The 12,833-nt window shown below is 38.3% G+C and overlaps 1 protein-coding gene across 3 annotated transcripts in view; it reads left to right on the top strand.

The window, feature by feature from the left end:
- Window positions 1-12,833, top strand: part of SNTG2 (syntrophin gamma 2) — a 420,613-nt gene that overhangs the window by 106,715 nt on the left and 301,065 nt on the right. The window lies entirely within an intron of this gene.

The following is a 12,833-nucleotide window of genomic DNA, read 5'->3' as shown; positions in this document are numbered from 1 at the left end:
CCCGTTTTTTGCCAATACACTTCACAATAAATGTGGTCGGCCCATTTTTCTTATTTCATACACACTTAGGTTAACCAAGAGATCAGATTGCTTCTCTTTCTCTTTTTTTTTTTTTTTTTTCAATAATTTTTATTCAGATTTTCATAAAACATACAAGACAAAATCATAAAACATTCAAAGACAAAAAACAAAATCAAAAATAATTAAACAAAAAGAAAAAAAGAAAAAAAAACAAAAATAAAAAATAAAGAGTAAAATATTGACTTCCCATTTGTCAAAGATCAAATCAGTTATAAGTCTATAATATATAACAATCCTGTCTCTTAAGTCATATTATAAAATCACTTTCCTCCAGTAGTTATCTTACTTAATCATCAAATCTCATAAACATTACTTTATTCTTTCCACAAAAAGTCAAAGAGAGGTTTCAATTCTTTAAGAAATATATCTATCAATTTTTTTTTCCAGATAAGCATATCGATTAATCCATCTCATTACTAATTATGATAATCTTATTGTCATAACCATAGTCAAAATAAACATTTCAATTAATCCATCACATCAGAATCTGTTAGGTTCAATAATTTCAGTAGCCATTGTTCTATTATCTCTATTAGTTCCATTTTCCATCTTCCATCTTCAGTAGTCTTGTTAAGTCCAGTAATTTCAATATCCAATCTTCCATTATCAGTATTCCATAATAATCTTGCTGTCAAAGCCATAGTCATATAGTAAGAGTCTGATGGGAATTACCTCTATCCCAAATATTTTCTTGCCATCCATTCTGAATAGGTTGCTGAAATACTGCTGTAAAATCATATCTCTGTTCTTTTTTTCAAAATACACTGGGTCATCTCTTAAAAGTTTTTCCATTGTCACATGGCTGCAGTTAATTCCATAGATTTTCTCTATATTGGGCTCCATCACATCATTCCAGTCCAGAAGATTATCCATGCCATTGATAACTTTATCTCTAGAATCTTCATTCATTTCTTCAGAGATAACATTGAGTTCCAAACAATAGATTTTATTTCTAAAGTCCATAGACTCCAAATCTTGTTCCTGTTCCACGTTGGTTCCAATCTCCGGGATCTCCTCTCTCACAGGGACCCCTATTCCAGTCTCCAGGGTCTCCTCTCTCACAGGGACCCCTGTTCCAATCTCCGGGGTCTCCTCTCTCACAGGGACCCCTTCCAGGGTCACCTCTCTCACAGGGACCCTTATATCTTTAATCTCCTGCTTCATTTTACTCAATTCAATTTTCGTTATCTCAATCTCATCCATTATTTTCTGAAACATAGTTATTTCCAGATTTTCAGCCACTTTCTTAATTGCCATTTTAAAAGAAAAATATAGGAAAACCACTTCTTATTTCAGCAACAATTGGGTTAATACTCCAAACTTGGTGACATCACAGTATAAACAGAGCAGACAGCCTTATCTCTCCAATAGTTAAGTAAACAAAATGCAGTTCCCAGGATCGAAACAATTAATGGCAATCGTCAAGAAACAGATTCGTCAAAATAAAATAGACCAAAAAGAGAGTAGTCTCAAAACAGTATAATATTTTTCAAAATAAAAATCTGGAATAGAAATCCCTCTTCTGTGTATATCTTTAGAATGCAAATCCAGGACAGCTTTTTGCAACAAAAACAGAGATAAGCTATTAATTAGTGCGTAGCAGAGAGAAGTTATGGCTCCCCAGTGAGATGTCAAAAACTGATCAATCTGGCAAATCTCTTTTAAACAGCAACAATTTAAGTCAAGTAAAAGAAAAATATAGAAAGAAGGGTGCTTGCCTGTTAGTGCGTTCTCTCTTAGAAGATAAGATGAACGTTCGCTTTAACAGATAGAGCTTGCTGTTGAAAATCCGTCCCACCTTCGTCGGCTGGACCTCGTCCCATAAATTAATGAGATCTGGTCGTCCCAACAAAAATAGGCTTTGAGGTTAATCTCTTCGTTTCTCCCTACCCGGGAGAAGTTTAATCAGTCAAAAAAAAAAGAAAAAACTGACTGATATATCTGAATAAGCTTCTTTTGAGGCAGGAGCCCGTCTCAAAAGCAGGCACAGGCTAAGTCACCCTTCCCGGAAGTCAGATTGCTTCTCTTTCTCCATTACCTCTCACCTACATAACCCCCACCCCTCCAGCTAGACATGTAACTGTTCAAATGAAGTCTAAGTCAGATAGTTGGAGATTGTGATGATCACTTGTTTGGGAAGTGGAGAGAGCAGGGGAGGCACGTGATTGGTACTATGGCTGATTTTTTTTCTGACAAGTTGTGCATTATGGATAAGGGAGACACTGTTGGTGAACCCCCATTTAGCCACATGGATCGAATCTGATTGAGGAAACTCACAAGGAAGGCTATGTTTGTGTGTCTATGACTCATGGCTGTATTACAATGATGACTTCCTATTGAATTACATTCCTTTTCCAAACCTGCATTTCCTATTCCTAGGACCATGAGTGACTTTGTGAATATCGAAGTTACTTTAAGGGTTACTTTGTCAGTTAGTATGGAAACATGTACACATTAACAATGTAGCACTTTCCTGCTGCTCTAGTTTAATAGGTGAAGACCTTTTTTATTGCATGTATATGCTAATCTTCGTTCTGCTGTGCTTTTTCCATGTCAGGAAGCCTCGTGACTCAGCTACCCACAGCTTCCACTCTACATTCACAGGACCATTCAGTATTAGAATATTGCAAAAATAACATTTCTGAGTTTACAGCTTCAGTGGCAGTATTCACATAGCCAGTCCATGGAAATATAATATAGTCATTTTTGTTCGCTTAAACAGAGTCTATTTAACTAGAGGTCTTACCCAGACCTATAAGCTGAGATTCTAGTCACTGATACCAGGAGCTGAACCTGGATCTTTATGCATGCAAAACTATAGATCCATGGCCTGGTCCTCCTTTCAACCATATAAGACAATCCCCACATATCATTTTAAAATAGTAGTCCTAGGATTAGACCACACTACTTCAACAATGTAGTTTTAGAGATGTTAAACACACCTCTTCTATTCTGTTGCTGCCTGGACCTGAATAATTGCATCAAATCAATTATTTTTTATTTTAAATATTTCAATACTGTGGTACAGAATAAATTGACTTTTATATACAAAAAATCATTTCTTTTATTTTGAACTCTAGACCACCTTCAGAAGTGAAGGTTCTGGAAATCTCCAGTTTAGTTCAGTGCCACAATCTAGGTCTTCTATTCCTAGCTGAGGTTACATCTTTTGTAATGAGTCTGTACTTTAGGCTACATGATGGGTTCAAACTGTAGTTCTGGATTGTATCCAGATGGCAGGGGATAGGTTTTTGCTAGCTAGTAAGTGGTAATGATGCTACCATCCTCAGTTGCATTGTAGTTGCTGTGCTCTCTGCTGCATTGATCTCACCAGTCCATTTGCATCAGTACAGGGATTGGCACAGTTCCCATATTGAGAGAAACAAGCAGTAGCAAACAGTGCCAAATGGGCAATAATCACACACACACACACACACACAATGATCTTTTGGAAATTATACAGCCACAAGAGTGGATTTTTCACATTCCTCAATGTTAAATTGAAAATATCCCCCATGCCCTTCTGATGCTTCCCATAAGCTCATTTCAAAACAAAACTTTACAAAGCGTATAGTCCTGAACTCAGAAACACTTGCTTAACAACATTCTCGATTTTCATGGTGATGCACAAAACAGTCAGAAAGAATCGAGAGTTCAAAGTCTAAAAAGAGAGGAAATAACCCCAGAGCCCTTTTGGACTTTTTTCTCTGAGAGTTCTCATAATCTGTTGAAATTCATTAAAAATCAGCCATGTTCACAGAGTACCTATAATCCAAATACTGACCTTGCCCCATACTCTTGACCTTCATCTTCTGCAGTTTAAAAGTTTAAAAAATGCCTGGCTGATTTTTAATTAATTTAAGAAATTTTGGCAGGCACCCTATGAAAACATGGGGCATGCTCAGTAAGAACCAACTGTCAGAGTTCTAAAAGCCAGACTTGGCCCTGTTTGCCCCACTCCAATACGCTCCTTCCTCCTCCTCCTCCCCCATGGTCAGTTTTTCCATTCCTAACCATGATTGCATAGGAGTAAATCCCATTGAACTCAATAAGCATGCAAATGATCAGACCTGCTTTTCCCCTCCTTCCCCTCCCCTCTCCCTTCCTCCTCCCCTTCCCACTCTAGCCCTCCCTCCCTCCCCCCTGGTCAGTTTTACCTATCCTAAGCATGATTGCACAGGAGTAAATTGCACTGAATTCAATAAACATGCAAATGATCAAACCTGTCCTTCTCCTCCCCTCCCCGTCCTGCCTGCTCCCATCCCAGTCCTCAGAGGCACATGTTTACCAAATTCTTCCAAGCTACACAGGAAGTGGATTGGACTGTGAACAACCAACCCAAATTGTGTTTGCATTTTGACAAATTTGTAGGGCAGTACAATATGTCAGAGAGGAGGTCAGGTCTCCTACTCCCCTGGTGCATTCACTATAGCTGCCCAATTTCCCTGCTTTTTAAAGTTTGATAGAAATATCTGTTGGCTATAGGTACATTCTTAAACCGGAAGGTTTTTTGCCTATTAGTGAATACTCTTTAATTTACTTCCCTAACAGAGTTGTCTATGGCAATTGATCTTTCTGTCTTACATTTTCTTTTGTGTGGAAAGGGGAAATTGCGTTCCAAAAGTTCTGTGAAACATGGAGACCTTGGAGAGAAAAATGGTCTATCAATTATTTGTTCAGCTCTCCTGATAGACACCCTTTCCTTTATTTATTTATTTATTTATTTATTTATTTAACTTGTATACCACTTTATATTTCAAAAAATCTCAAAGTGGTTTACATTTCAACAAAAATCAATATAAGTTTTACATTCAATATTATTGCTAATAATAAGAAAAACAATCTACATTTTAAGTAACATAATTGAGCAATACATCTCTAAACAATATACATAACATGAAACCAAAGTGAATCATATACAAAACAAAGAATATAACAATTATAAAGTATATCTAAAAATTCACATGAATATTACAATAAAAGCACGTATACAATATCTTAAGCCTGTTTTAATTGAAATTAACTATTGAGAGGAAACCACTACTAAAAATGGACCCATACAGCATCAGGGCCACCAGCATTGGAGAACAAAGAAAAAATGAGTCTTTGAACTTCACAGAGGATTCGGGGGTGCTGCAACTGGCTGGTTACACTCACCAAAAGATAACTCAAATCTTGTATCTAACAAAATCTTATGAGGTGTTGTGTTTTTGGTGCCACAGACCTCATGGCCCTTCATCAAGACCTCTGCTTCCAGTGTAGCCCACACCCCAGGGCTTTCCTCATCTGACTGCCTGATGGCCTTCAGCTCAGTCCACGCCATCCCAACCATGGTGTCCCAGATCAGCCCTTTGTTCCAGACTTCCACAATCAAGCCCAAGTCCAGGCGGCTGATCTCAAAAAGAAAGTCTTGTTCCCAGCATGGCTGGTCCCCTGGAACACCAGCAGTTGTGCTCTTCACATTTTGTACCTTAAAATGCCTCATTGTTTTTGCTCACTTCCTGCCTTGGGCCAGTTACTCATAGTTTGATGATGCACAGACAGCAAGTCCCTCTGGGAGCAATAAGACTTGTTGACATTCCATTACTCCTAGGAGGAACTGTGCTGCAGGGAGCGTCATATTCAGCATCCGCTTTGTCTTCTGGATGGTAATAATCATAGACTTTTACTGTTGCTGGCTTTAGATCCACCACTTCTGTTTCCTGGTCCACAGACAAACTAAAGCTTTGAACATTTTTATCCAGCTGATCTAGGTAGATGCTGATATCAGTGCTGTATCATGGAGTAGTCCTTTTATATACCATAGCAGCAAAAATCAGTTGTCAACTCAATGTTTTGTTTTTTCTGGAGAAACATTGATGAGCACCGGGGGATACCATCCCATACAGCAGCTAGGGACAAATCTCTGAAAGCATCTTGTATTGAGTTAGTTGTGATTTTTTGTCTCAAAGCAACTTAATTGCTTAATGGGTAATGGGGAAGTTTTATTAATGAAAGCACGTGCATATGCTTTTGACAAAGCTGAATTTCTCTGAGAAATCTGAGCATGTTATGGAAATATTATGTGCTTCTTAACAAAATTGTACAATTACTTCTGATGGATAAAGTATTCTTCCTCTATGTTGTAGGGTCTCCGCGGATGCATGCATTAAGAAAACTGGACATTGTGGATTAAAAAGCTGCTGGGAAGTTAGGTGTAAACCTACTGCTCTGTGTCTTCCTTGCAAAGCTAAGATCCATTTGTTCCCTTGGTGTCAGTTCAATGGTTGCTTAAATCAACCTCCTGAAGGCATGCTTTTAAGTTAGTTCTATATAGTCATTTTTTTGGCTCTTCCCTAAGATCCCCAAAATTCAGACTGCTATAGCTTCACAGATTTTCCCTTTTAACTGTTTAATTATTTAATCAGGGTTTGGTTTCATTGTCCATAAAGGAAACTGAACTTTTGTACCAAGGACCTGTATTATGGGAAGGCCATAGCTCAGTGGTAGAGGATAAGCATTGCATGCATAATCCCAGGTTCAGTGTTGGCATCTCCAGGTTTGGCTGGATTCAGACAGCAGTTTATTGCATTTTCCTGATGTTTCCTTGGCTGATAGTTTCCATACTTCATTTGATCATTCACATGATGTAAAAGTCACTTCTGAAATTCTAACAGAATACAGTGAAAGCTCAGCACTCATTTCCATGTTAATTGCTTCCAGAAAAAATCTGTTTGCAACCCCATTAACCCAGAAAATCATGGGAGTAAAGTGCTGAAATTTGGGGTGGTATATCAGCATACAGTTCTTTCCTAGCATTTTCATGGGTGACTAATGGAGGAATAGAGGTGCCCATGTGCAAAAAGGGTACGGGAGTAGCAACATGCTCGTTGTTGCGTCATACCATGCCTACTGGTGTGAATGAAATTTTGTGCAACATTGTGGTATGTGATCAAAAAGCCACAGGACCATAGTGCAACAGGTTCTGCAATGCAAAAGGAGTGTTAGAAATCATGACAGAACTGCTGCCATTATAATCAGTAAAACTAATACAATAAACTCCATGTCTAAATGCAGCCTATGTGAAGTTTTGACTAAGTGTGTCATCCAATCTGGGCTTGTGGTTTAGTTCTCTTCAGACAAACCACAAAACATAATTAAGGTTTAGCCTATGGTTTATAGCTCATGCTTTGTCTGGTAAAACCGAACCGTGAGCCTGGGTTCAAGTAACATGCTAAGCCAAACCATGGCTTAGCGCAGCAGCAAAACCACCAGGAAGAACAAAGTGGCTGAACTCTCTGGAAGCCTATACTTTTGCTTGTTTGTACTAAGCCATGATTTGACTTAGCATTAATATTCCAACAAGGGCAATACAAGGTTGTTTCATATGGACATCAAGACTCATGTTACCACAGTTGCGTAAAACATGCAGCTCTCACTGCTTCTGGATTTATTGCCATGTTCTGGGAGTAAGCCCCTTGGGAACAGCAAATGACTGAGCAATTTAGTTCTAGGAGAGTGTCTTCCTTTTATAGCCCTGGACTAGATTCCTTTTGGAGGACACGCTACTGCCAGTCTGGAACAGATCATTCAGAAGCTAGCACAGATAGTCAAATAAACAGGGCACAGCACAGCACAGCATGGGTTACATAGGGTCTTTCTGGCCAGTGGAACTTCCTGTAAGTTTTATCAGGAAGGGAAAAAAGAACAAAGAGTTTGGAATTAAACTAGAAAACTAGATGTTTTTATTAAACAGGCAATTGAAAAGGTAACTGTCAAGTTACTGAAGACTCTAAAAATGGCAGTGAGTCAAGGGTGCCTGCATGTGGATGACAGAGAGAAAGATAGTAGAACAATGGTAGGAGGAGAACGGAGTTAGCTGAAAGATCATGCGAGGGGAGGGGAGGAAGGAGAAAGAGCTTTCCTTAAGGTGGGAGTGTTCATTCTCCTGTGAAGATGAAGAGGAATACTGGCAACTTTCAGGGAGAATTCTCAGAACTTTTGGGTGGCAGTGGACTTAAATCTTTAAAGATGAGATGGCCAAGATTATCCTTCTTTTTCTTTTCCTTCTTTGCCACTTCAGGTGGTGGCTAGGCTGGTTACAGTGGCCTGGTGGTGTTCTACTCTAATCTGGGACAGAATGTCCCATGGGAATGACAGGACAGCATGATGTTCATAGCTCCTAGGATATTTTCGGCAGAATGGGGTAGATGGCTGCCCCACTAACTCCTTTCTGAAAAGGGAGTAGAAAATGTGGATGGGTGTGCTTAGTGGTAGATAAAAGGTCAGAAAAAGCACTTTTGGTATTGTCAATTAATGAATGGCAGGTTGTTGCCTTGATTGTATAAGGGTGGGGTTAACAAGCTGTAGCACATATAAAGGCACCATTGCCCAGGACACTTCAGAATTACAGCACTCTCTTTTCCATTTCTGTGGAAGATAGAGGCTAGCCCAATCTGATTGGCTGCACTTGCCAGCTGTAAACAAGCAAAGTGGAAACTGAGAAACCACATGGAGGCATTATGGCAACCTTTTTTCAACTAGGGTCAGGGATCAAACCCAGGCTATAGCTCCCTTCAAATGTTACCTGTATGAATGTGTTCCTGCACAGAAAAAGTTGGAACACACTAGAACAGCCTTTCCCAACCTTTGGGTCCCCAGGTACTACAACTCCCATCAGCCCACCCAGCATGGCCAGTGGTCAAGAATGATGGGAATTATAGCCCAGCAACATCTGGGGACTCAACGGTTGGAAAAGGCTGCACTAAAAGATAGAACAAAGTCTATATTAAAGAGGATATGAAAGTAGTAAACTGGAATTCGAACTCTATACTTTTCAAGACTGGTTGCATTTTAAGGCTGTTTTCTTCAATGTAATTGTGCTTTGAGGTATTGCAGGTGTTAGTTATATGAGCTAATAGCGGAGATATTAAATGTTTTTATAGAAAACAAATGGAAAGGGAAAAACAGTAGATTTTCCTCACAATATGGATGAATACCCTCAAGCCTTTATTTTAATGAAGAAAAATGAAAGGTTCCCCCTCTTGGGGAAAAAATGTTCACCAGAGATATATTCATAATTTTACCAGGAAAAAATATTGAATTTCTAATAATGGATTTTGTTATGAACACTGAATAATTGGTACTGAGAGTAACAGTGGTAGCACTTTCTTATAATCTAGCACACATCTGGGGAAATGGAAATTCCCCAGAATATTGAACATTGTTACATTTGCATAAATGTGCACACTGAATGCAAATAAACAAAATTTTCTGATAACAGGAGCTCAGATAGGACATTTCTCAGTGGATCTTTTTTGTGCAAAGCTGGTTCATATTCATTTTTATAGAATGCAATTTAATATTTACTTTGGTATGCATGGCAGTCCCATGTTGTAACTTTCAGTCTTTATTTTTGTGTGCTCCAAACTTGAAATGCTGAAAGTAAACAAAGTGGTTCCCAATCTGAAAAAAAAAATTAATAATACAGTCCTACACATATCTACTTAGGAGCAAACTCAGTTGAGTTCATTTGGGGCTTATTTCCAGGAAAGTGATTATTGCAGCATATACGATATATGTGTAAAATCTATCTATTGGAACATAGGAAGCAGCCTTATACTGAGTCATACCATCTGTCCATCTAGCTTAGTATTTTCTATGCTGACTGGCAGTGGCTCTCCAGGGTTTCAAGCAGGAGGAAGAGAAGCTGGTGATTGAAGCTGGGGCTTTCTGCATTCAAAGCACACACTCTGCCACTGAGCTGCAGATCCATCCATCCATCCATCCATCCATCCATCCATCCCTCTAATCACCTACCTACCTACCTACCTACATTTAAATCACATTCCCCCACCCAAGAATCCTGGAAACGATCATTTGTTAAGAGTGCTGGAAATTGTTGCACTGTGAAGGGTAACCCACAGTTGTAAGGAATCTTTTTTTGGTGGGGGGGAAATGTGCTTTAAATGTAAAAGTGTGTACACAGCCGATATCTAAACCAGTATTGACAGGTGAAATACTAGCAAGGGTTATAGGCGCAAGTCATGTGGACTGCAGGGACTGGATGAATACTGGACAGATATCTAGTACTTTTCAAAATCAGCATGCCATTGTACCCTTATTAGCTGTGAGGACATCAAACACATTAGATTTCAGTAATTAACACCAAGCATCAATTGAACACTCATACACCGATGGGTAATACATTTATTTGGACCAATCAAAAACTCATAAAATTGTGAGCAAGCTTTTGCATTCTTCTGAACCCTTCATTAGGCCAGATGTTACACAGAGCAAGGGGTAGAGGGAAGTGGAAAAAATGACAGCCAAAAAGAACAAGGCTCTGGCTTGTTGTATCTGTAAGGTCTGCATTTAGACTCTGAATATGAAGACTGCAGACTGGCTTGAATTAGTCTGCTAAGCACTCAAGTCTCATGTTACATCTAGGATTCTGGGACAAAGAAGCAATGGCTGACCCCCAATTTTGGAAACATAAACTTCAGTTGTTTCCCAGATCTGTCTCCTACCTTAAGCAAAATACACAGGTTCCTGAGTTTGTTAGTTTTGCTGATGGAAAGCAGGGCTTGGGTTTATGAGCCAGTTGTAATAGTAGTGTCGATTTCCTGCAATCACTACAGAATAAAAACATTATTTTCTAGAAGATGAGGGTTCTCTTTCTTTCACTTACATACACACAATTAGGCTTGCATATTTATGATTTTAAAAAAATCTTCATGAAAATTCTCCAGCATTTTAGTGTGAATTTCTCCTAATAAATACATTTTGTAGGCAGTTTTGACTAAAGTACACATTTTTGCAAGCAATTTCTTGTCATATAATACATTTTTGCATGTTATCTTCACTCGTATATTCATTTTTATGTATACTTTCCCCTAATATATGTATTTTTGTAAACACTGGTTGGTGAACTGCATCGCAAAATTCAAATGTGCAAATATGGAGGGATGGCTGTGTTTTGGTTCTCATATTGTTGTGAAAAGTGCGAATTTGATAGATTCGACTTGAAATGCATGCTGACATGATGTATAATGGTGGAGCTGAGGACAGACTGACAAACAGAATGAAGCCAAAGCGGCTTTCAAGTAGCTAGATGTAATCAGAAGATACGATTCCTTAGCCCTGTAACTGACTATTTTTGTAAGGCAATTAGATTGGATTGAATTCAGAGAGATGATAACCATTTACAATGAAATGGTGTCTGGGAATAAAGACTGCACAAATGAAAATATCTTCTAGCCATGATAGCCCACTAAATATTACTCTAAGGTACACTTAGTAATAACAATTTATTGAACATTGTCTTGAAAGTGCCTCAGAGTAACATTTTTTTATCAAATTATCTCCTTTGAAAAAGCTCCTATACCTTTTAAGAGTTGTGTAAAAAGAAGATTCCACCCTCATCTGGTTCTGCTAACCTGAGTTCCTTTTTAATGAGATACGTCTGACTGTAGATGAAGTGGCATCAATGTCAAGCTGCAATCCTATGTCGTCTTACCTGGAAATAAACCTCGTTAAACTTTACGGGTCTTATTAATTTGTTGGTTAAATTTGTATCTTGCCTTTCCACCAAAAGGTGCTCAAGGCAGCTCACAACAGTTATACAAATACAAGAAAGTGTATACAAATACAATAAAATACATTCAAACACAATAAAAGAACAATACAGCACAATATAGTTGTAAGTAAACCTACATATGTTTGCACATAGGATCAGTCAGTGAAAATAAATATTTTTAGTAGTAGGTAATAGATGAAACGCATAAAATGAATGATTTGTGTGTAGTCAGGCGGTGGTATAGGGCCCAAGCTGGTTTTATGTTGGGGGTAACATGGTCAATCTATTAAGAAAGAAGTGGATATAAAGTTTGAGAAACAGTGGATTTGAATATTTTAATTTAATTAAAATTGTTTATTTGTTTCAGTGAGGAGAGAGCTTTGTGCTTACATTTTATCTTTGGGTTATGGTCACTTATAATTATACTAAAGTTTTTGAATCAACATGCAAAAGTAGCATTGATTGAGCTACAGTTAAACAGATGGTACCATTTAGGTGTATTAGCAACAACTCTGTTTACAGAAAATGTATTCTCATGTAGTTTAATAACTTCTGAAGAACTCAATTGCTGTTCAGTGACTAGAGGGATACAATTCACAGTGGTTGTCTGAGTTCCTGATTATATAAAGCATCAAGAATGCACAATAGAAAATAGATCATCTTGTCATAGAAAATCAAGTTAACATGTAAAAGAAAATGGTGATGAAGATAAATGTCTGGATATTCCTAGACAGTTAAATATTTTGCCTTCTAGTAGAAATATACATAGCAAAGCATACATAGTTGACTTCTGAGCTATGGCAAGGGTAGCCAATGTGGTACCCTCCAAGTGTTGTGGACTACAACTTTCATCTGCTCCAGCCAGCATGGCCAATGGTCAGGGAGAGTGGGAACTGTAGTGCACAACTGAGCTATGACAGACATGAAAATCTTGTTTTTGGCTACTCTTAGGAGCAAACTAGTTGTGACAGTTTCCACGTAATTAGCAGTTCCATTAATGTTTTGAAGAATAAACAACGGGTGGTAGGAGCAAACTGGACTGGGACCGTGGGGTCATGGAGGTGGCAATGGTAGGGGGGCTTTAACCTTTTATCTGGACTGTGATTCTGATTGACATGAGGGCTTCCCTGCCTGCTATTCATTATTTTAAAAAATCATCAAATACTAATTACATTCATAGGGTGAGAAAAACAAA

Source organism: Rhineura floridana, chromosome 4 (assembly GCF_030035675.1).
Source record: "Rhineura floridana isolate rRhiFlo1 chromosome 4, rRhiFlo1.hap2, whole genome shotgun sequence".
NCBI classification, from domain to species: domain Eukaryota; kingdom Metazoa; phylum Chordata; class Lepidosauria; order Squamata; family Rhineuridae; genus Rhineura; species Rhineura floridana.
Note: the sequence above shows the minus strand (reverse complement) of the source record. Positions and strands in the feature narration are given on the sequence as shown.